The 25,119-nt window shown below is 42.8% G+C and overlaps 1 long non-coding RNA gene across 1 annotated transcript in view; it reads left to right on the plus strand.

Moving 5' to 3' along the window:
* LOC137768483 (uncharacterized) overlaps positions 1 to 24,746 on the plus strand; it is a 79,293-nt gene extending 54,547 nt beyond the window's left edge. The window contains exons 3-4 of the long non-coding RNA XR_011074754.1: positions 20,092 to 20,224; positions 24,507 to 24,746. This is a non-coding gene — a long non-coding RNA (uncharacterized lncRNA). The remainder of the gene's footprint in view (positions 1 to 20,091; positions 20,225 to 24,506) is intronic.
* Positions 24,747 to 25,119: the final 373 nt, after the last annotated feature.

The following is a 25,119-nucleotide window of genomic DNA, read 5'->3' on the forward strand; positions in this document are numbered from 1 at the left end:
GGATGATTCATTCTGTGGCTGTATAGTACTCCATTGTGTGAATATACCACAATTTAGTCATGCATTCTGCTCTTGATGGGCCATTTGCTACTTTGAACATTCTAGTACACACCTTTTGGTAAAAGTGTACATGCATTTTGAAACTATGTGTGTATTCATACTCCTATATGAACATAGGAGTAGAGTTGTTGGGTCATAGGGTGTGCTTATGTAGATACTGCCAAACAGATTTCCCAAGTGACTGCATCTCTTTACACATCCACCACTGATGCACGAGAGTTCTAGTTGCTCCACATCCTCACTGTGACTTGGTATCTTCCATCCCATCCATGCATTGAATACACCTTCCAAAAAGCATCTACCACAGAGTTCCTATTCAAGGCTACAAAGAGACCCAGATCAATGTATAAAGTAGGACAACCCCTCTCTCCAGCTATTCTGCCTTGAGAGGTTTTTTGTTTTGTTTTGTTTTGTTTTGAATACATTATTTGAGAAATGAAACCTTTTCCTGGTTTTAAAAACTAAGAGAGCATAGGAAACCTTCTGAGGTGCTGGAAACGTTCTATATCTTATACAGTATTATGGTTACATGGGCTTATATACGTGCATAAATTTTAAAAAATTAATAGAGCATCAACAAATTTGTATGCCTTTCTCCAGTCCTATTCCACCAATAATGTAAAGAAGAGACATATGTGAATACATATTCAGAGTAGATTCTTGCCAGGCTGGGGAGTAGATTAGTGATTTGGATGTAACCCAATCTGGAGGTTCTCAGAGAAGCAAATTTACCACTTGCAACATGGTGCCTATTTTTCTGCCTTAATCATCACTCTAGGTTTACTTGATGGAAAAGAAGCCTTCTTGGGGGGAGAGAAATTGGTGGGCATTTCTTGCAAAGACAAGGTTCTGAATGAAGGAGTGATATTGGTGAGGCCGCTTCAGTTTTCTTCAAATATCATGTCTGTGCCTTGTTTACTCCATTGTTATTTGTACTGGGCACTCTGAAGCCTAGAGTTTAGGAATAAAATAAAGATCAAACATAGATCTAGAAATTATTAAAAAGAAAAAAAGACAAGACCCACTGTGTCGTAGTTGTTTGTCCCAAAGCAGTACTGCCACCTAATGGTAGAAAAGGAGGACTTTCTCTCAATGTCTTAGCTGCAAGTGGTAATGATGGAGAGTCCCAGGCACTTAACTGTGGGTGAAAATAAAACTGATATCAATTAAACATTTTCACCCTGACCCACTCCCGCCACCTTTCCCAAGAGATATAGCTCATAGAATTCTTAAAAGTATGCCGCAAAATCAAATACATGGTAGGGCATTACGAGTCCCTCCAGAAAGCTGGAATCACTGCCTTCTATAATTGCTTGAGAGAAACTTTTGTTTCATTGTTAGCTATCATTTCACATAACAAGATTTTAAGATCAAGAAACTACTTTTTCTGTTATGTGTGGTAGTAAATTTTCCCAGTAAATCTCACTTTTTAGAAGAGATATGTCCTCACTATGTTTTGTTTATGATGTATTTATTTGGCAAATCCTACTTTATTTATTGACTTCAATTTATTACATTTTACTATTTTTTATTGCTGGACATAACACAGTTTTCCTTTAGCGTGAAAACAAATGCTTTTAAAAATCACAATTAAGGGAAAATTACATTCTTTTCTGATACAATACTATTATGTTAACGGTAATACTAGCTATATACCAAAGACACCATAAAATAAAAATTACACTAGTAAAAGTGTTCTGAAGGCATAGAAAACTTGGCAATTTAATTTTTTAGTGCATCTTTCTCTTTCTTTTTGTTTGTGTATTAATTTGCCAAACATTTATTAGGAACCTACTATGTGTCAGCACTCTGCTAGAAGCTGGGAATACAAAGATTAATGTGACAGTCCCTGCCCACTGAGGGGCTATTCTCTAGGTGCGTAAGACAGACACAGAGACAGATAATTATAATACTTTGTACAAAGTATAGTTACCAAAATATTCTGAAGACACAGAGAGAGGCACCTCAATCCTATTGGAAAGATGGAGAGGAGGACAGCTGGGTTGGGGGGAACCTGAGTCTTAATTTCGGAGTAGGCATTAGCTTGGCAAAGGGTAGGGGTTGAAGATGGGGAAGGGCTGATGTGGATTTTGAAGTATCTGTGGGATTTCCGGGTGGAGCAGTTCATTTCCCATATGGAGATGCGAGTCAGAAGCAGGTGCGTAGGATAGAGTGAGAGATAGATTTGGGATTTCACCTGAGAAACTGTGTAGCAAGAAAAGACCCATGGGCTGGGGATGAACATCTGAGAAGGCAGAGGCAGGCTGGCTCAAGAAAACCTCCAGCAGCAAAAATCAGGATTCCCCAAGGGAACCAAGAAAGTTCAGTCATGGAACCAGGGGGACTAATCCACAGCCATTAGGCCAAATTGGCCAAAAGTTTCATTTTGTTTGGCTCCTCAGGGTTTGTAATATTTTTTAAATAGTTCCCACCTTTTAAGAGTTGAGCGATGCCTCATAAAATCTGCATTTTTAGCTTCCCATGAAGCACTGGAATATTTGGCTATGTAGGGCCTAGATTCCTCACAGCAGCACAGGGGGTCCCCTTTTGCCATGGGGACAGGCTCTCCAGGTCCCTCCACGCGCATATCTTAATGTGGCCATTTTGTTCATTGACACAGCCTGCCTGGCTCCCCTGGGCATTTGCATTTGGGATCTTTCTCTAGAATTTCAAGAACAGTGTGATCTCCAAATGTCCAGTGCAGCAGAGGAGTGACTAAGGAATGAGAAAATCTCCCCCCGCCTTTGAATTAGGAAATTGTGAGTCACCTCACTGACCTGAGGAAGGGAAGGTTAGGAAGGTGGTAAGACACAGAAACAACATCGCAGTTACCATGGATTGAGGAGTGGCCAGGAGGGAAGGAAGAGGGTGGTGAGTATGGAGGAACCCACAATCTTTTCTACAAAGGGCCATGGAGCAGATGTTTTTGGCTTTGTGAGCCACGTGATCTCTGTCACAACTACTCAACTACTTGCTGTTCAGCACAAAAGCAGCTGTAGGCAGTATATAAACAAATAAGCATGGCTATATTCCAGTCAAATTTTATTCACAAAGATAGGCTTCCTGTGGACCCTAGCTTGCCAAACCCCAGATGGGGTACACTGGGTCAGGGGGTAGGACTGAGAGGAAAGCCGACAGTTTTGTAGACACAGGGAGGGGTCAGCAGAGAGGGAGACGGAGAAGGTGAAGAAAAACAAGAGAAAGATTGATGAGGCCACTTCCAGAGGGAGCAGGAGGGAGATGGGGCAAGGCCCTCGGTGATGGCGGGGGGAGGAAGGCCTTGCCCACCAAGGCAAGAGCTGAGCAGAGGTGGAGAACAAGTTTGTAGCGTGCACGAGTAAAATGAGGTAGCATGTTGACTGTGCTGCTGCTGATGCCAGTTTGGTGGATAAAGAAGTGAAGCAATCAAGTGAGAGCCATTGAGAAGATGGGATGAAGCTGGTCAAAAACAAATAGAAAGGTTGACAAACACTGCTGAGGGCTCAGCTGAGGTTGCAAACTAGAAATGATTGTGTTGTCGCGTTGTGCCATCCTGCATGGCAGCAGCAATGCCAGAGTTTACAATCAGAGAAGGTAGCTTGTAGCGTTGATTGAGGGTTTTGACTTTTCTGGTGAGATAGTAATTCAGAGCAAAGGGGCCTGAGCTGCGTAGTGGCAGATGAGGCCAAGAAGGTCCTGCTAGACTGTGAGGAGAGAACGGGTTGAGGAATTAGAGGTTTTTTTGTGAACAGATGCAGTGAGTATGAAGGTAGAGCAGAAAGTGTGTAGGAGGTGATCTGAGAACAGATGATTGGAGTTTAGAATTTCTGAGTTGGGGCACTTCCAGGATATTAAGATCCAGGACAAGCGCCTTGGGTTAGGGGACTGAAATGCAGTGCAGCAAAGGACAATCAGGAATTGGGAAGTAAAATTGCTCACTGGCTATCTTCATAGAGGCTGGAATCTCTCAGGATTTGGAGTGGAGGGGGTTTCACTCACTGGTTCAGAGTGATTCAAAGGCAGTAGATGACAGACAGCAATGAAGAGGAGTGGGAGGACATGTATCTGGATGGTGTGGGTGTTCACAAGAGGCAGGAGCAATGCACTCCTTCCAGGCTTGCAGACGCCTGCCTGGTAGCCCTGCGGAGCCAGCGCGCTTCTGTTGCCAAGGAGACCAGTTCATCGCTATCTCCATAGACAAGGCAGGCTGGGACTTATTGTTCAAGATACGGAGTAGTGTGCTGTTCACATGCTGACCCTCTCCTGAGTCCACACAAGTCCCTCTGTGAGCTTTCTCTTGCCCCTCTACAACATAGTCCTGTCAGTAGAGAATATGTCGGCCTTCCCGGCATGCCTGCTTCTTTCTGCCCGTCTCTGATTCTGTTCAAGCTGTAGCTCCAGCCAGTAATGGATGTCCTCTCCCCTCTCTCTCCCACCAGCAAGTAGACAGGTGATCACAATGTATCTCCAAATGTGTCAAGAGAGAAGAGCCAGGAGTCTTCTTAAATGACAGCGCCACCCCCTGTAGGGGCTATCCTATCTGGGCTGTGGCAGAATCCACTTGGAATCTCATGTCAGGGATGGTGCGAGTTGTGGACAGCTAGTGACCACTCTTCTCCCAGCTCCATCCTAAGACAGGCCTCCCCAGGTGGGAGATTCAGAGAAGCTTCCAAAGAGAACTAGAATAATGGGCCTAATGAAAGAAGACCATACACGTGCAGCTTATTTAAACTGCACATAGTATAGTTTTCACGGCACTGTTAACCATTCTGTTCAATTTAATAACCTGCCCCCCTTTTCTCCCAGAAATCGAAGCTTTTTACTTTTGGCACCAAGTATGAGCCGGCCTTTCTGGTCTAGAGAGAGGGACAAACAGCACACAGGAGTTAAGGCTGAAGATGCCAGCACCCAGGGCTGGGCCATGCCCTTATCTCAGGAGTCTTAGGAATGGAAGCCGAGTCCAAATGCTTCCTCAGCTGTTGTATCTGGAAGGTGGGCTTCCCTGTCAGCTGTTTAAAGAACAGCTGAAGAAGGAGCCCTGCATGCTTCTGAGGACACCCTCTGCATGTCTTAGGCATGAGTCAGACCCAGAGGTTGGCATTTGTCCCCTCATTTAAGAGCTAAGGCCCATATCTCTCCAGATAACATCTCTGAAAATAGCCAATCCTGGGCAGGTGGGAGGGGCCCTTCAGAGAATGCCAACCCTTCTTAATTCTGTGGGGTGAGAGATCCTGGCCCACATCCTGAGGGGACAGATAGCTTTCAGCCTTCAGTTAAGATCGGAAGTGGGGAGAACATTCACCCCTGCTTCTCAGTTTAGACAGAAGAATCAATCCTCATGGAATTAACATTTTGGAATTATTTATTTGTTTTAACAAGTCTGAAACCTATGCAACCAAGATATCTCATTTTACTTGCAGGGTGATTTTTAACATGTCACCTAAGCCAACCTACATTCATCTAGTAACCCTTATATAGATGCTATGATATACTCAGACAAGAGACTGGGACACAATGCTAAGAAGTTGTTTCATTTTCATTTAGTAATGTCTATTCTCTGCAGTGTGGGGGGAAAAATGGTACCAGTTTGGTTTTCAACCTAAAGCAGTGATTTGAAAACTTTACATAGGAATCACCTGGAAATTTTAAAAAGTTCTGATGCCCAGGCGTCACCACAGACCAATCACATCACAATCGATGGAGGTGGTAACCAGGAGTCAAGAGTTTTAGATTTCCCCAGGTGATTGCTATGAACAGCAATGCCAATGTCATTGACCCAAGTGAACACAGGTGTCTCTATTAATTCAATTCATGGTGTATTCATTGCTAAGTTGACTTAGCACTCTGAGGGTTGATTTGATTATCCTGAGGATATTTCTGGAGCCTAATAAAATCAAAATCACTGGGGGGCGAGCAGGCACAAGAGCCAGGTGGAAAGCAGAGGTTTCATGAACCAGAGAGGAAATTTTGTCAGTCATCAAACCTGAAGGAGCGCAGAGCACCTATCAATGTCAGAGGTACTGAGCCATGAGTCTGGAGAGATGGGTGTAGCAGCAAAAGTAGTGGATCTGGTGTAAGTGGGGAGTGTACCAGGGAAATTTTCTGGAATAATTTTTCTCTGCAACTGGATCTTACAGGCCAGATGTAGTAGGATACTCTGGTGAGCTCACTCTGTTTTAAGGGGTAAGAACACAGAGTACAGACTCCCAAATTCTTTAAGTCTCTAAGGTGATGATTCTCAGAATGAATTTTTTTTCTAGTTGAGAGTTTTGATTATTATTATTTTGTCAAGAAAATAACCACATTCCTTTATCAGATATGTGTTCAGTGCCTTTTCTGTGCTAGGTACACCATCCATTACTAGGGGTACAAAGATTAAATAGAACACAGTATATGCCTGTGAAAATCCATACCCTAGATGAGGAAAGAGTGCATAAATCAAAACCTTTTAAATAAGAGGTAGCAAAAAATGATGCTAGATTTGGACAAAGTTCTGTGAGTCTGATGTTAACCCTAATGGCATCAACCCTCATTGATTGCATTTTCCTTCTTCCATTGCTCTACTCTGGACTTTGCATTTTTTTGCATCTAATGTGAATTAAATGCTCTATTGGTTTGTCCTGCTATTATCAGGAGGAGGTAGGATTCTCAGCAGGGGAGGCCAGACAGTTTGGGACCCTAAACTTAAGAGCAGGGAGCAACTTCTCTGAAATCTCATATGTGTCACTGAACCAGATAGAATTCTTCACAGAGGTTAACTTAGGTGGAATTGCTACAGTAAGAAGCTGTTTCTTTTTAAATCTTTTCAAGTTTTCAGCAATGATGCCTGTTTCTACTCTACTAGAATTGAGTGAAAATATCTGCTTGACCCGCATCTCTGCTCCCAGTGATTATTGTTTAATCTTCTGTTTTGTCACATCTTCTTTCTTGAATAGTGATTTCCAATTTTTTAAATATCTTTTGTCTCTCCCCTCAATGCATTTATTTGCAGTCTCCATGTGAATCCTTGGGCCTCTTCCCTTTTGCTCATTTCCTGACTCCCCCTTGTCCATGTCTTATCTCTTTGCTGGATTATTGTGCATCTTCCCAGCAGGACTTCCCCAGCCACCGCTGTGGAAGATGCTGAGCTGAACTGTAACATGCTTATTAGAACAGTACTTTATATAAGAAATGATAACTTTTGCTTTTATAATATCCAGCAAGACTGAGGCAGAGAAAAAAAAGAGTCTAACAAGGCAGATGAGAAGGGAATGATCTGGGTAGAAGGGAGAAAGTACTAAAACATAAAGGGATATAGATGCTCAAAACCAGCATGACCAACGATATAGTCTGGTAGGTCAGTGATACTTACCAGGATGATTCAAGACTTAAAGAGGTGGCAGATTTGCTAAGCAATTACACCAGACTTACACCCAGGGAGCCAGAAGACTAAATTAAATTATCAAACACAAGACACTGAGCAAGCTGAGCTACTTGTACACAGCATTTGTGTTTGGAATAAATAAACTGCAATTGTTATTCCTTCCTCCCAGGCTTCCAGCCTAGGGGTAGAGTCAGGATGAAATGAACACAACAGTTTAAACATCCACGTTCTGGTTTACATGACTCAAAAAAGGAAGAGGTTGATTTATTCCCAGGGTGGCTCAGCCCTATTCCTCCTGACCTTATCTGTGTACAGTTTGTACATGGAGAAAGGGACCACCTTCCACCCGATCTCTGAGGACAGGAACTTAAGCATTATCCTGCATCTCCCTCACCTGTTAGGCAGCAAGTCCACGTGGCTGCCTTCCCTCTTCTAACTTAGCACGTGCGCCAGTCCCTCCGCCCTGCAGTCCACTGGACTTGGCTGCCAGAGTCACGCCTCCAACCAGCACACCCGATCGGGCCACCTCCTGCTTTAAGCCTGTGCCGCCCCTGATGTCTCCAGGGTGAAGTGTAGCGCTGTCAGCCCTGCTTCCTAGAACCTCTGGAGTCTGACCCCATCACATCTGCTTCTACCACCGATCTCCACAAACCAGAGCTCTAGTAGATGACTTTTTCCAGAACTTACCAGGACTTCCCATGCTGCATAGTCATTGTCCGTGCTTGGAACGTCCCTCCCTTATATGTCTGACTAGGAAACTGGTAGTCATTCAGTGGCAGTGCAATGCTTCCCAAGTGAGACTGGTCATGCAGATCATCTCAGGGTTGCTTTTAACACACACACACACACACACACACACACACACACACTTTGGATCCCTGGGCCATGCTTTAGTGCTGTGGATTCCTAATATATGGAAGTGTATTTGAGTTATTCTAAAGATGAGAACCACCAAAGTATATAGTATTTTTATTTATAGGCTTTTGATTTGAAGGTCCATTTTTTGACTCACCTAAAATTGATACGCATTCATATTTTTGAGTGACAAACGCTAGTAATAGTAAAAAAATTTTTAAAATATTTATAGGCAGTTCTGTATGAATTGAAACCTTCCCCATGTCACCCCAAGCTCTGTGAAGTTAGAATGGTGGGAGACCTCTGAGGGGAGGAGGGAAGCTTCTGACCCTGGTCCTCACAGCTGGAGAGATGGGCTGGGTAGCCCGTGGTCTCCCTGGCCTCAGGGCAGAGTGCCCAGTTCTATTTCTCAGTTCACGGCATGTTATCATTATATGTCCATGCAAGGCTCTTCTCTTGTTTTATTTATCTATTCCCTGTTTTTCCCTGATTTCTTTTTTTAAAATTTTTATTGGAGGTTAGTTGATTTACAATGTTGTGTTAGTTTCAGGTGTACAGCAAAGTGAATCTGTTATACATATACATATATTCACTCTTTTTTAGATTCTTTTCCCATATAGGCCATTACAGACTATTGAGTAGAGTTCCCTGTGCTATACAGTAGGTCCTTATTAGTTATCTATTGATATTTTATATATAGTAGCGTGTTTATGTCAATCCCAATCTTCCAATTTATCCCTCCCCCCTCTTACCCCCTGGTAACCATAAGTTTGTTTTCTATATCTGTAACTCTACTTTTGTTCTAATTTTCTTTTACTTAACCATTCTAAAGTATTTAATGTCTATTTTTTGTGCGCATCCTTGCGTTACATGTATTGTTTGTGTGCAAAAGTTTGACTTATGTAAATTTATTCAAATGGTACTGTTATCTGTCTCATCTTGTTTATCATGCCTGGTTTACCATTTTGGAAGGGATGGGAAATCATGGAGCCCTGCAATGGACATTTATCACATTTTTAATGAAATACCCACTATGCGCAGCTCTAATAAGGAGGGGGGCAATATGGTGATGCGGCTAAGAGCGCTGGCTCTGGGTTCCGAATGCCGGGGTCCAAATCCTAGCTTCTCCACTTATTAGCTTCATGGTCTTAGGTAGGGTCCTTAATCTCTCTGCTTTTAATAACTTGTAAAGTGGGGACACTTCAGCACACCTCAAAGGTTGTTGTGAGGGTTAAATGTGATAAGCATATCTGGGCTCTTCCTCTTATTGGAGAAAAATCACACTACAGATTGTACTGTAAACTGTTGATGACGTCTACTCCCTTCTGGATCCTCAGTGATGCCCAGTGGCCCCCTTAGCTGTAATTAAATCCTTTTCAGCAGTTCCTTACTAGGTTTCCTGGATTCTCAAACCCCTTTATCCCCAGCAGGCTCACATTCAGCAACCTTGCCTCTTATTTTTTAAAGCTTAAGTCCTCCACCTACACTAGAGGGTCAAGGTTCCTGCCCTTGGGGAAATAACATCCTAAAAGGGGATACAGGCAATAAACAAGTCAACAGCCCATATGGAAAATGTTTTTACCTAGCCAGAAATGCTTCGAAGATAACATAATAGGGAAACTTTCATTTGGGTGGAAAGGGAAGGCCTTTCTGAGGAGGTGACGTTGAAGCTGAGACAAGGCTGTCATGTGAAGATCAACGAGCAGCAAAGTCTAGACAGAGAGAACAATCTGTGCAGCAACCCTCAGGGGAGAAGGAGGTTAATGTGAGTGAGGAGGAGAAGGTCAGCCAGCGATGCTGAAATCCAGTAAGCAAGGGGGAACGTAGCAGGAGATCAGGCCAGAGCAGCGCAGTCCGGTAGAACTTACTGTGATGAAGGACATGCTCTACCTCTGTGCTGTACACTATGGTAACCACTAGCCACATGTGGCTATTTAAATTTAAGATAATATAAATTAAATAAAACCTAAAATTCAGTTTTTCAATCACATTAGTCACATCTGGCTCTATGAATATAAATATGTGTAAAAACTGTTAAAGAAATATTAAAGAATTTTTTTTTTTTTTTTTTTACTATTACCAGCATTTCAAATGCTCTGTGGCCACATGTGGCTGGTGGCTACCATATTGGACTGTATAGGGTCAGAGGGGAAGCGGGAACAGATCAGTGGGGCTTTGCCCACCAAGGTGATTTGTTTTGATTATTTGCTAAGTATGGTGAGAAGCCTCTGGAGGGTTTGACAAAGAGACTACTGTGATTGATTTATATGTTAAAAAATCTCTGAGGCAGCTGGGAAGAGGGCAGGGGTAGGGAGGCACCTGGAGAGGCAAGAGAGGAAAGAAGTTATAGCTATTGCATTTGCCTGGGGAAGAGAGATGAGGGTAGCTTGGACTAGTGTGGCAGCAGTGGAGCAAAGAGGTGGATGGATTCCAGATTTATTTTGGTGATCAGTCCAATACAAGTAATTGATGACTCAGATGTGAGATGCGAAGGAAAGAAACAAATATTGATTCCTAGGTTTTTGATCTGAGCAAAATTATTCCTTTACATGTACTAATGCCATTAATTAGGCTCTTCCCATTTTTAAGGTGGATTACATTCCCTTTCTCTCTTCCAACTATGGATCTATTTTAATGACTAAACTTACAGCATAAGGATTGCTTGATGTGGCTGGAGGGCTCTGCCTCTCCCATCACACTTCCATTGACATTGCTGTTTTCCAGGTCACCATTGACTTTCTCATCGTCAAATAAAATGGCTAATTCTTAGTTCCAGTCCTGCCTAATTGCTGCAGTAGGTGCAGTTGTTGATCTAATTCCTTCATCCGTTGACCCCCAGGCCACTCTCTTCTGCTCCTCTTCCTGCCTCTCAACCTGTGCCTTCTCATTGATCTCTTTGCTGCTCCTGCTTGGCCCCCTCCACATGTTGGCGTCTCCAGGCTCAGTCTTGCTTTTTCTCTCTTGCACAACCTGGGTGACCAGCTCCACTCCATTGCCTGCATTTCCCATCTATATTCTGCAGTCTCACAAATCTATAAAGTAGTAGCACCAGCCATTTCTATGAGCCAGGAACTTTGCTAATTGACTTAAACATGTTGTCTCATTCAGTCCTTCCCTGAACTCTGTGGGTAGGTATGATTATTCTAATTGTCAGATGAGGGAGCAAAGGCTCAGGAAGGTGTAAGAACTTACCCAAGCTCAAAGAATTAAAAGTGGAGAGCTTGGATTTAAAACCAGGCCCATGCGGCTCCTCAGCTGTTGTTATAACCAGCGCTTCCTGCTGTCCATAGCCCCGGCTCAGACCTCACATTTCCAGATCTGTACTTCAAGCCATTTAGTGAAACACACATGCATGGAGCTTGCACATCTGAAAACAGGCATAAAACCAAATTTATCACCTGCTCCTTACCTTCTATGAATCCCACAAAACAAATAATAACAAGCTGAAATATCTCCTCTCCTTGTGTTCCTTATTTGGCCTCATGGTACAAATAATCCAGTCTCCAAAACTAGAAACATCTTCATCTTTTAATACTTCTCTGCCTTCCTACATTCCGTTGATTTCCAAGTCCTACAGGGTGTACTGCACAGGTGCCCTTCACCTGAAGGAACAAGCACTCCTAGAGTTTGAGAACCACTCTAGCCTGCATTAGGATCACCTGGAGGGCTCATTAAACTCCAGATCACTGGGCCCTGTACTCAGAGTTTCTAATTCAGTAGGTTTGGGTTCTAAGGATGTGCAGGTCTAAAAGTTCCCAGGTGATGCTGCTGGTTAGCTGGGATATACACAAGTGCCAAGTGCAGCAGAAGCATAGAGGAGGGAAGGATCCGTTTTGCCTGGGAATAAGAAGGAAGGCTTTTTAAAGTGTGAAAATCAGTCAACCACCAAATGACTTGGAATGGGGGCTCTTTGTCTCTGCAAAACTGACCCCATTAGCCAGTATCACCATTATCCAGACTCACATTTCCTTCCAGGCTCACAAATATAGTGTTAACATGTCATCCCCCTCTTGCGTATCCTTCCCCACTCCTCAGCCTCTGATCTAAACTAGAATCTGTCTAGCAGCATCAGAGTCCATACCCCTTTTCATAGGCCCTTGCAAAAAATGATGAATGACTAGTCTGCTTTCAAACTGCCAGACACCCGGCATGAGAAGGCAGAGAGAAAGCCCAGAAGAGACCTGTGCCTGGCAGCTGCAGCTGCCTCTGTCTCTCCTGTTCTTCAGGACCTCACTCTGTTCAATAATTTGCAGAACCCCATTAACTTTGGACCCTGCCTTCTGAGAGGTGTACATCGCCACTCTCCCCCCACACCTGGTCAGATGAGGATGCTTGGCTATGGGCTGGAACTAATCAGAGTAGCACAAGACGGAGGAAAGCCAGCACCATGAGGATCATGTTTATCTTCTCAGTTTCTCATACTTCTGTCCCTCCTCCCTCTCACCACATTTCTAGACTTACAAGCAAATGTTTCTTTCCAGAGAATCGAAACAAGAATTTAAAAATGAATGAGACAACGGAGAAGTGTAATTCACAGGATTTTAATAATTGCACAAAACAACATTGTAATTTAGGTGGTAATGAAACAGGAAAAAATAACTCTATAATGCCACCATTTATTTATTTATTTTTAATATTAATTAATTAATTAATTAATGATTTCAGCTCTGCAGGGTCTTAGTTGTGGCTTTAGTTGCGGCATGTGGACTCTTAGTTGCGACATGTGGGATCTAGTTCCCCGAACAGGGATCGAACCTGGGCCCCCTGCATTGGGAGCCCGGAGTCTTACCCACTGGACCACCAGGGAAGTTCCTATAATCCCACCATTTAAGTGTGTCTAACAAAGTAGACATTTTTCAAGAAATGGGGCTTCTAGTCCTTATATCTGCAGATATTTACGACCAGAGTATTGATTAAAGTTCCTCGGCCCTGGCTGCAGATCTGAGTCACTAGGAAACATGGACATCCAGGCCCTCTGGAGTTGGAGCTCAGGCATATGAACCTCTACTTTCATAACTTTTTATCAAAGTAAACATGTCCATAATGTGAACTTTCACGAACTGAGCAAACTTGGGTAACCAGCACTCAGATCAAGAAACAAATTACCGCCAGCGGCTCAAGAGAGCCATTTGTACCCCTTTCCAGTTATTACAGCCCAGCCAAAGTTGTCAATATCCTAACATCACGGATTAGTTTGCTTTTGGAATTAAAAAAAAAAAAAACTAAAACAATATATACTTTTGTGTCTAGCTTCTTTCCCTAAGTATTGTGTGAGGTTCATCCATATTGTTGCAAATAGTTCTGATTTATTCATTCTCACTGCTGTATAGTATTTCATTCTGTGAATAAACCTCAGTTTATTTATCCATTTTACTATTGATGACAGTTAACAACTCATAATCAAGATCTATTAAAATTAAGAACTTCTGCTCAACAAAAGTCACCATTAAGAGAATGAGATGGCAAGGAAGATATTCTCAATACATACACATTAAAACAAAAGACTTGTACCGTGAATATAATATATATATTACGTATTAACAAGTAAAAAGCCAACTCAGAAAAAATACTTGACACATCTCAAAAGAAAATATACAAATGACCAATAAACACACGCTCAGTGTCATGAGTGGTTCAGGATATGGAAATTAAAACAATCACCGAAATGGCTAAAATAAAAAGGACAGAGTACCACGTGATGGTGAGAATACAGAACAGTGAGGATTCTCACACACTATTGATGTGAGTGTTAATTTGTACAACCACTTTAGGAACTCTTTGGTAGATCTACAAAAGCTGATCATATGCATCTCCTATGATTTAGCAATTCTATTCTCAGATATACACTCTACAGAGTCAGATATACACTCTACAGAGTCAGATATATATGTGCCCCAAAAGATAAGTAAAAGATGTTCTTTGTAGCACATTTGCTATGGCTCCAAACAGGCATCTTTATGTTTAAAATGCTCTGCAGGTGGATTTTGAGGACTCATTAGGGCTGAGAACCATGACAATATCAAATGCATTTTTGATAGAATTTTAATTCAAAATTTCATTTTATATCCCTATTTAACAGGAAAATTATAAGACATTACCTTTCTCCTTTGCAAGAAACAAGCTGAAATGATGGAAATGGCTAGAAATTATTTACTTATAAAATATTAAATTTTGGTTGTTTGTTGAAATACTAAATATTTTATATGATATTTTTGTTAGGTGGTAGAATCTTTAAGAAGCCTTTGGCCTTGATGGTGGAATCAACTATGGGAAGGGGTTAAGGTCAGGAAAACATAATAATAATTCTTTAGTAATAAGTCTGTACTGTAATATGATACAATTTGGTCCTCAGTTGTATCATGAAATAAAAAAGGAGACTGGAAACGATTTCCCCTCCCAGGGAAGCCACCTGTTCTTCAGGCAGCATCACCAGGATGACCATCTTTGCAGGTCAGTCTCTCACTAGAGAGGTCCCAAGTGGGAGCCAGGCTCTCTGCTGGGTGTCTAATCCTCTAATTATCCCTAGAGGTATTGCTTTCACTGCCATATGACAGGTGCAGGAGTTGAGGCTGAGGGAGGCAACATCACCTGTAGGAAGGTCATACCACCCCTAGTGACAGAGTCAGATACTCTGGGGAGTGGGTGTTTCTGATGCCCACAGTGGAGACACAGGCAACAGGTATTCATCTAGGACTTTTTAAATCACCATGCTAAGCACTGGATTATGTCAGGGTGTCTAGGAGGGCTGGAGACCTGAGAGTTGGTCGAAGAGGAAATTGTTCTTTTGAGAGTGGGGAGGCTGTTTTCTTTGCAGGGTGGCAGCCACGATGTCTGTAGAGTAGAAGGCAAAAGGGCTGATTCACTCTTTCTGGTTGTGGCTGGACTTGACAGGAGAAGAACAATGTACCCAGCTTGAATGGTACTCTGCAAAGTAGCGGTATGCCCTGGGGGTGAAGGTTACAGTCTAGGTGATGGACAGTCTGCGAAGATGGAGAATCTCTTTGATAAGTAGGAGAGTGGTGGCCAGTACTGTTTGGTGGGGTGGGGGAGGGCATTTCTGGAGACAAGTTAGGATCCATATGGTGAGGGAGGCTGGGCATGTTGCTGGAAATGGGTCTCTAGTCAGAGTTTCCAGGGGCATTTGAGAAGAGGAGTGGGGTGGCACTTCTGGGTTGCCCAGACCTATTCTTGCCCAGGAGGTAGACATCAAGGGTAGTGTTGAGGTGAAGAGACTAGGTCAGGACTATGAATCGATAGCAGTGCCCTTGGCTGCAGGCTGTACATTTGCTTGTGCTGGTAAGTCCCTCTCAGCTCCCTATCCCACTCCAATAATACTCCCCAGACTGCTTTAGGATCTCCTGGTTCTCAGGTGGATGCTCCAGGGAAGATGAGTCTTTCTCCTTGCTGCCCTGTGGCCTGATGACAGACGTCTAATCTTCATTTGGCTTGGTATACAAGGCCATCAAGGTGCTACTGGAGCCAGGTGCTAAGGATCTGATCTCAACTGAGGTATGAAGCTCTGGAGGGCAACCCCCAAATCATGGCCAGTTATGACCATTTATCAAACACTTGCCTTGCATTCTAAAAATGGTGTCCTCTCTAACTTATAACTTGGGCTGGAAGGGTCAGGCTGGAGAAAAGTGTATAAGTGTGTGGTCTACACACCAGGCCTGGGAGCTGGGTGGTTGGAATGAGTGAATGGAAGATCTCAGATTCTGCACTCCTTGAGGGTGATATTGTCCACAAGGGGGCGGCAAAAAACACAAGTATTACAATGTTTTTTGTCCCTACAAAGGGCCAGAGTATGTGTGGTGTTAACATTTCATGGGGGAGGGGGGTGCAATCAGAAAAAAAATGTCTAGGGACTTCCCTGGTGGCGCAGTTGTTAAGAATCCGCCTGCCAATGCAGGGGACACGAGTTCGAGCCCTGGTCTGGGAAGGTCCCACATGCCGTAGAGCAACTAAGCCCGTGCGCCGCAACTACTGAGCCTGTGCTCTAGAGCCCGTGCGCCACAACTACTGAAGCCCGTGCGCCTAGAGTCCGTGCTCTGCAACAAGAGAAGCCACCGCAAAGAAGAGTAGCCCCTGCTGGCCGCAACTAGAGAAAGCCCGCGCACAGCAACGAAGACCCAACCCAGCCAAAAATAAATAAATAAATAAAATAAATTTATTAAAAAAAAAAGTCTAACAATGCTCCTTAGGGAGGTGATAATAATTACAAGGTTGAGAAACACTGCTCTAGATGCATATGAGATAGAGGAGGGTACTGTGATTAGGTTTTAACCTGTCCCTCTGAAGATCCAGTCTCCAATGGGACATAGCAGGGCTGAATTTTGCTTAATTTTACCCGGAAGGAAGCCTTACTGTACAGTGGGAAGAAATATAGTGTTTCCCATAGTGGACATCATCATTCTGTCATTCTTTTGTCCACAGATTCTGTCCTGAGCTGGCTGGCTGCAGAGTTATTGGTGGGTCTAGGAGGCTGAGAAACTGGAGGGCTGGTAGAGGGTGAAAAACATGATTTCAAGCATTTATGAGCAAGGGTGATTTGGGTAGAGGGGAGCAATGATTTACCCTCCCAGGCTTTGGCTACTCAGAGCGTGGTCCTCAGGCGGCAGCATCAGCACCACGTGGGGAGCTTGTTAGAAATGTAGCATCTTAGGCCCCACCCAGCCCTATGGGGTCAGAAAGTAAAGTTCACAAGCCTCTCAGGTGATTTGTATGCACATTAGATTTTTGAGAAGCACAGCTGTAGGCCAGTGGGTCTCAGCCTTGGCTACACATTAGAGTCACCTGGAGAGATGAAATGCTGTTAAGACCCTCAGGCCCCACTCGGGACTACTTGGATTAGGTGCTGGTTCCAGAAGGCTCCTTGTGGGTGTTTGTTTTATGCTGAGCAACCTGATTTATGGTTTGAATAGATCACTCTGCTGCTTTGAAGGGTAATTTGTGAGACCGTGTGTGGAAGGGGGGCAAGACCAGGAATGGATGCAGGAAAACCAGGGAGACCTTCCAGATTTGCTCCGTCAAGCAGAGCAAAACTGGGTCAGTGTTTTCTTTACTCATACCTCTGGGCTTTCCTTCAAGGTAGGAAAGAGTTCCCACTTTCATCCCCCACCCTATGATCTCACATCCTCAGCTGTACTCTCTGTGATGCTCAGGAGTGTCATGAGTAATTTACATTGTAAGAGGACCTCTTGGCAGCAGCGTATCAAGAATGGATCCTCCAGGAACAAGGGAGGAAGTAAAGAGGCTGTTAAAGTGGCTTTTCTAGGAGAGACATGCCAGTGGCTTCAACGAGGGCGTAGCAGAAGTGGGAGAGACGGGAAGTGTTGGGTTTAGGATTGATTTTTGGATTGCAGTTGCTGATGAATTGGATTTGGTAAGTGAAAAAGGATCAGTTGACATTTTTACTTTAAACACAAATTTTAGTTTGTTATTATGTTTAATTATATTCTATTTTTAATCCAGATTACTTTCTCCCTCTTGCAGTTATGTAATGTTTTGGATAATTAAACTTTCAGAGTTCTAGGGGTGCCTGAGCACTGTCCGCACACCACTCTTCAGTCTGTGCTGTGACTCTGATTTATCATCTATGCCAATCCCAAGCTTAATGTTTAGCCCTGGTCCTCCTGAATCACTGCAAATTGTGATGATGTCGACCCACTTTCTGCTGTTGGAACTCAGTGGTCACAGGTCTCTTGGGAAAAGCAGGATTTCTTAACCTTAGCACTCTTGACATTTTGGGCTACATAATTCTTTGTCACTGGGGGACTGTCCTGTACATTGTAAGATGTTTAGTAGCATCCCTAGTCTCTACCCTGTTGTGACGATCCAAAATGTCTCCAGACGTTGACAGCTACCCTTCGGAGGGTAAAATTGCCCTAAGTTGAAGACCACTCTGGCTGGAAGGAAGACTTAGAGTGTACATTTTTCGTTGCCTAGTAGGAGTGTTCCCTGAGGAGACCCTGTCTTCCTTTCAAGGGGCTTTGGGCCCATGAGCTGGCTTAAGTCTGGCAGTTGGTTGAGGGTCCACAATTCTTTATTGCTGAATCAGGTATGACTTCTTTTCGCCACACTACTCATACTAATCAAGTTGGACATTAGTAGGGTGATCACATATTTCAGTTCTAGGGACATCACGATCAACTATCGAAAGTCGAAGGTCTCCATGGGTCAGACTCTTCTGTTGACTTTCAGCTCTGCTGCCCATTGTGGTAACCATATCTTCCTTGTCTTCTGTGATTAAATGCTACCAATTGGCTCCTGCCAGGCCAGGATCTCATTCTCCCCACTGAATTCAGAGACCCCAGTTTGATGGCAGCATTTCCCCCTCTCATCTCTAACCTTTAGAGAACAGCCACCATAGCGCTCTTTATGGAAGCTGAGCTTCCTTCCCCAATGCATTTCTCAAAGCCTTAGTGGAAGGTATATCCGCTGGACCATTCTGGGAGACATAGTTAGAGGTATCTGAACAAGTATTGCATAATAAATCCACTTAAGCATGTCATTTTTCCAAACAAAGCCTTTGGATCTCTTCATCAGTATACCAAGAAGCTTATGAAACTTCAAGTTCATTTAGTGTAAAGTACCTTTAACTCCAGGTTTAGGGCCATTTGCAGCCCCTCGAGCTAACACACTGATTTCAGAATCTCTGCTTTGTGCACTTAAATAAACTAATTTCGGAGGGTCCAACAATATATTTCTTCTTCCCTGGTCCAATACAATTTAAGATCCATTCCCTTGCACATTACTGAGGTTCTGTCAATGTGTACTGACAAACTATTGCAATTCTCGAGGTGTGTATTGACCTCCTGTGAGTCACACTTCATAGCTTACCTCCTGGGGCTTGCTGAGACTTGAGGATCAGTAGAATTTAGGGGTTCAAGGTCCCCAGCTTCATGGGAATCTGCTCCCATATTCCTATCGCAAATTTTAATTCGTATTCCTTCTCAATCTGTGTCCTAACCTTAACATAAGAAACCCTGCAAAGTTGAGAATTCAACTTGTGTTGTAATTCAGCCACCCAAAGGATTAAATTCATGTTTGGTTTTCAGAAATCTTGGTCTTGTGGTCCAGGATATCCTTATCTTTCAGGATAGTTATAAATCCTTAAGCTCATCAGTTTCTTTCCCCCCCCCCCCCCCCACATTCTTTAGTGCACTTAGAAGCACTCATTCACTCCCAAACTTTTTTATTTTCACTAAAATCGTCCTTGATAGCAGTTAGTTCACTCAAATCCTTGCCTTCTGTTGACACTTGATTACAGATGTCTCCAGGTGATACTTCAACTAAATCTTCTGCATGTCATAAACTACTACTGTCTCCTTTAGTCTTTTTTTTTTTTTTAATGTCTGAAACATTTATATTAACATATTTCCATACATATTTCCATACAAATACAAATATAAGATTTTTAGAAATTTCATGTAATGTCTGAAACATTTGTATCTCCTTTAGTCTTGTCTCTTTAACTGTATCAGGAAATCAGCTCCAGATAACCCAAAGCTAATTTAGACAACCATCCCTAAGTTTCTGTTCCCTGGAATCACTTTTAGTTTCAATTTCTATATCAGTCAGGGTTCAATCAGGGGAAAAAACCACTGTGAATAATATGGAATATGGGATTTATTATAGGATTTAGACCTTACACAATTGTGGGAGGAGATAGAGAAGTCTCTGGAAAGCTGGTGCCTCTCTGTCTAGTGGAGGTCTGAGGACACTGAAGTCAGTAAGTCCAGGAGTTGAGAAGAAAAGCTGAACGTGAAGCAGGGGATACTGGGGACAAATTGGGATTACGTCTATCTCTCAGAGCCTCCAACTTAATGTCACAGGTGACCTTCCCCTAGTACCTGATCCAGGACATGGAGAGGACAGAAGAGGAGACTTGGAGGGAGCTGGAGAAGCTCTGGGCCCAGCTGCTGCCCTGCTCCAAGAAGGTGAACCAACAAGTCAAACTGTAACAATGTAAGTGAACTGCCGCAGGGCACCCTGTACTGACCTTTAGACTTTAATGGCTGCCGCTTTGCTTTGGAGAGTGAAATCTCCTGCAAATTTCTCTTATGTCAAAATGTAACCCACAGGAATCCTTGGAAATAAAGCTCCGATTTAGCTAAATTAACAAAGTAGAAAGCCACCATAGAAGGGGTTGAATTTGGAATTGATTTTGGAAATAGAGCTAAGGGCAGTTGTAGATGGATTGGATTTTTTAGATGAGTAATAGACGAGTACTTGCACATTTTTTTGTTTGGACAATTTTCTTTAACTTGAAATTTTGATTCCTTTTTTTGAGTAAAACAGGCTCTTTACTCTTGATAAGGTTATTTCTTTTTTTTAACTTTTTATTTATTTTTACTGAAGTATAGTTGATGTACAATATTAAGTAACAGGGATACAGCATAGTAAATCACAAGGATTACTTTTTTTCTTGCATCTGTAGTGGAAACTTTAGCAGTAGACATTAATTGCTCCAGGTGTGTCAAATAGATGCATCATTTTTTTGGCAATGTCAATGCTCTCATTTTTAATACAGATTATGCTCTCATTTTAAATTATGCTCTCATTTTTAATCCAGATTATGTTTTCTCTCTTGTAATTATATAATGGTTTTGATAATTCACCTTTCATAGCTCTAGGAGTGCGTGAATACTGCCCCAGTGGGTTGCCATTATCCTCATGTCACTCTTCAGGGCATTTTGGTTTCCTTATTAATTCAAGATTAATGATTGGTCCATAGCTTCAAGAATTGGACCCACCTTCTGCTTGTTGAAGCTCTTTCCTCCAGTGACGGCCAGGTCACCCTCTTTTCCTGATTTCCTTCTTGTCTTCTCAGCCTTTTTTGCCTGCCCTTCCTTTGGTTGTTTCTCTAGTGTGGCATCCCCAGGGCCCTGCCTTTTATTTTTCTCTCTTTTGCTCTCCAAGAAAGATAAATTTCACTATATCAGGAGATGGTACCACTTACTCTGGTGGCTTGCAATCTACATAACAGCACCTGCTATTTGTCAAGCAGCTATTATATGCCATGTGAGTTACTAATATATATAGTCTTTAATTTTAAAAAACCCAGCTGGAAAGTTGTTAGATGGCTTCCACCTGACAGGTGAAGGAACTGAGGTTTAATGTCACCCAGCTTGTAAGTGATAAAGCCAGGATTCTAAAATGTATATCTCTGATTCCAGAGTCCAGAATCTCAAAATGAGAGCTTATGAGAGAACAAAGCTGGGTGGAGAGGGCTGACCAAACAGGAGGCAAAACTCAGAATGCTTGTGTATGTAGATCAAATATGGCTGGTACTAAGGAGGCTGGAGCAGGGGACATGATGACTGAGACAAGATACGGTTATACTTGGCAATTTACCTGTTCTTGGTTAAGACTCCTCTCCCTTTAGCAGAAACAGTTTGCCTGGAGGTGAACCTTGACCTGTGTTCCAGTGAGTACAGTCAGGTGAGGAGGAGTTGACCCTGACGGTATAGCATTCCACTGAGATGCCAGTGATCTACCACTTGAGGGAGGGGGTGGATGGACTTTCTAACTTTCCTTGGTCCACCAGAAGAGTTCTCAAAAATCCTCTTGGAGCTCCTGAGCTTGCTAAATGTCAACCTTTCCTTCATTAGATTTTTCGTGAGCACCTCCATATGCCAGGAAGTTTGCTAAGCATTGGATTGTGCCAGTGGTTCCAGGAGGAAAAGGGTGCTGGGAGATGGCAGAGGAAAAGTGTACTTTGGGGGTATAGGGTGTTCTGTGTGAAGGAAGGTGGAGATGGGCTCTAGGCATGTTCCGTGGGGGCTGGATAGGTAGCTGAGCTATGTAATCAGCTGCCTGTCTAAAGAGTGTGCAAAAGAGCACCTGACTGCAGTTGGGCATTGGGCAGACACATAATCGTAGGGATATACTTGCAATCTGGAAGTACAAACCTAGGGGGCTGGTTAGCTCAAGTTCAGTTAGGTTGAATGTAGCTGAAGAACTGGCTAAAATGAAGGCCATAGTCATGTTTTCCTGAGGCCTTTGAGACTGGGAATGGTGGACATACCTGTATCAGTTTCTCTAGAGAAACAGAACCAATAGGAGATTGTGTGTAATTATATGTAAAGAGATTTATTTTTAAGGAACTGGCTCATGCAATTGTGTGGGGGATGACAAGTCTGAAATCAATGGGGTAGACTAACATGCTGGAAACTCAGGTAGGACCTCTATCTTGAGTCTTGAGGAAGAATTCTTCTCCAGAAACCTGTTTTTGCTTCTAAGGCCTTCAACTAATAGGATGAAGCCCACCCACATTGTCAAGGGTAACCTGCTTTACTTAAAGTCAACTGATCGTAGAAGTTAATCACACCTACAAAATTCCTTCAGTCAACCTCCAGACTAATGTTTGATCAAACTGGCTGTCATGGCTTAGCCAAGTTGACAAATAAAATTTAACCATCACAGTATCCTTAGGCTGCCTGCAGGTAGGAGTCAAGGGGTGCTGTTGAGACGAGACTCATTATGGATGTAGTGTCATGGTAGCCCTATGAACTGGATTTGCAGCCATACATGGACAGCAGTGGTCTTTTTAGGGTGGCAGGGAGGACTAGTGGCCTGCTTTTGCTTCCCAGCTGTATAAACTTTCCCTAGAGAAGCCCTCTAGGCTCTTCCCATTTCAGGACTTCCCCCAGATAGATGCCAGTAGGGCTGCCAAGGAAAAGCATTCTTCTGCTGCCTGAACTGGGCCTGTTGCTGCCAAGTTTTCAGATTGGAGTTTTTCCTGGGCTGGGCAGTTTCCTAGATGGGATTTTTTCTAGGCCTATTTGAATGCTGGGAATATAGCAAAGGGTGAAATTAAACTACCTGAAGGCCCTCAAATGGCCCAAATCACAATCAGTCAGTCTCAACCTGATCCCACAGGAACTTCTGGAGCATAAATTATACCCATAGAGTTTGTCCAGCCTTGAGGAAAAGAAGCAGGGCACCCCTACTTCTACTTCAGTCAGTCATTGTCTTCAACGCTTCCTGGAAGAAATATAAACCTCCAGCCACTTCCTGTACTCTGCACACGTGAGGTGGCTCTGGTGCCCAAGGTCAAGCCTCTGGAGAAGGTCACAGGTGCCTGCTGTTAGCAGCAAAGCCCTCCGAAGTTGGGGGATTAGATCACGGAGTTGCTAGAAGAGATGCAAATGGGATTTTAATGGGGCACTAAGAGTTTCCATACACTAAATAAATGGTTATTATTACTATTTCTGGGTCTGCCTTAGTTGCTATTAGTCTGCATGAGGCGGTCAGGGGAGCCTATTTTAAAGTTTCTGCTTTAAGGACTTAAAGCCAGCTTTGATCATTGATAATACTTAGCAAATGTCCAGAACTGTGGAGAGTCTGAGATGTTTTCCCCCTACTTGCAAACTAACAAGTGAGCCAGACAGTTTCATGGATGTGGGCAGAAGATATGAGACCCCTGGATCAGAGACAAAGGATTTAATTACAGTAATAGCAGTAGCCAAGCATCAGCATTTTCTTGCAGTGGTTCCCTAAACCCAGATTCCTACAGAGCAGTGAAGAGGGCTAGGTGACAACTGCATGGGCAGTGAGTGGGTTGTGTTACAGAGAAGAGCCCTGAGCTTAGAGAACCCGAATCTTTTATAATGGGAAGTAAGAAAAACCTCCCTTTGCTCTAGAGGGGGAAACTGTCTTCATTTCTCAACTGTTCACTATAGAAACATTCTTGAAAAGATGGCTTGGTTCAAAGGCAGTCAGTGCCTCTGCTTGCAAGACCTGCAGAAACATGAGAGACATTTGGATAACCATCTCCAACAGCAGTAGGTGCAGAGGCAGGGAGACCTTTGGTATTTGCTTTCTTCCTTTCTGGTTCTGAAAAGTATTTTTGGAGAAAATCCTTTCCCTGATGCACATGTGTGGGCTGTTTTTGTTTTACCTCTGTTGACCTTGATCATTTTCAGCAACTCTCAGAATCTTTTAATTTTATTTTTCCTTATTTTCCTTTGTGGTTATTCCAAATATTATCACCTCATTATATTATGACAGGAAACTTACCTGACCTCTTTTGATTTCCATATCTGAAAACTAAGTAAGGTGGTCTAAATAGGCTCTAAGGATCTTTCCAGACATGGGGTTTGAAGCCTTAAACATATATGAGATATTTGGGAGCATGGTAATTTTAGTAACAGGGAAAGAAAAAAAGACATTAATACCTACAAGAACAACTTAATTTCATTTAAAGTCATAATGTTGTACAATGGATCTGTTATTTGTGTTATAGATGAAGAAATTGAGACTCAGAGAAGTGACTTGTTCAAGGTCACAGAGCTACCAAGAGTGTTGCCAGGATTTGAAGCCAAATCCATTTGAATCCAGAGTCTGCTTCTTCCAGTCACCACATTCTGATTCTGTAATGGGAGACTGTCCAATACGAGATGGTGTCCTGGTGATGCTGAAGAACTAGTGGCTTCACGAGGGGGAAAACTGTTTCCATCCTCCCTTCTTATTACAGGACATTATGGAAGCCTAAATTGTATTATAATTCAGGTGGCTTTACTCCAGTTTCCTTATTGAAGTCTACCTAAGGAGCCAGACTTATTTTAATTGAATTATTGAAAATATAGTATCCTGACCTATTTATCAATATACAAGCCCTAGACTAATCTCCTTTTCACCCCCCACTGTCACCCACACTATATACATACATGCTTACGCTGTTACAAGACCAAATTTATTGTTCGGCCCATATATACCGTTGTTCTCAAAGTCTACATCCTTGGAATGCCCCTGCCTTTAAAAAGTTACTTAGCGTGAATAAGTGCTGAAAGTTGGAAAAGTACTTAAAGAAACATAAATCTAGTTGACTCTCAACTTTTTAAGTATGAGAATTTTTT

Source organism: Eschrichtius robustus, chromosome 8 (genome assembly GCF_028021215.1).
Source record: "Eschrichtius robustus isolate mEscRob2 chromosome 8, mEscRob2.pri, whole genome shotgun sequence".
Lineage (NCBI taxonomy): Eukaryota > Metazoa > Chordata > Mammalia > Artiodactyla > Eschrichtiidae > Eschrichtius > Eschrichtius robustus.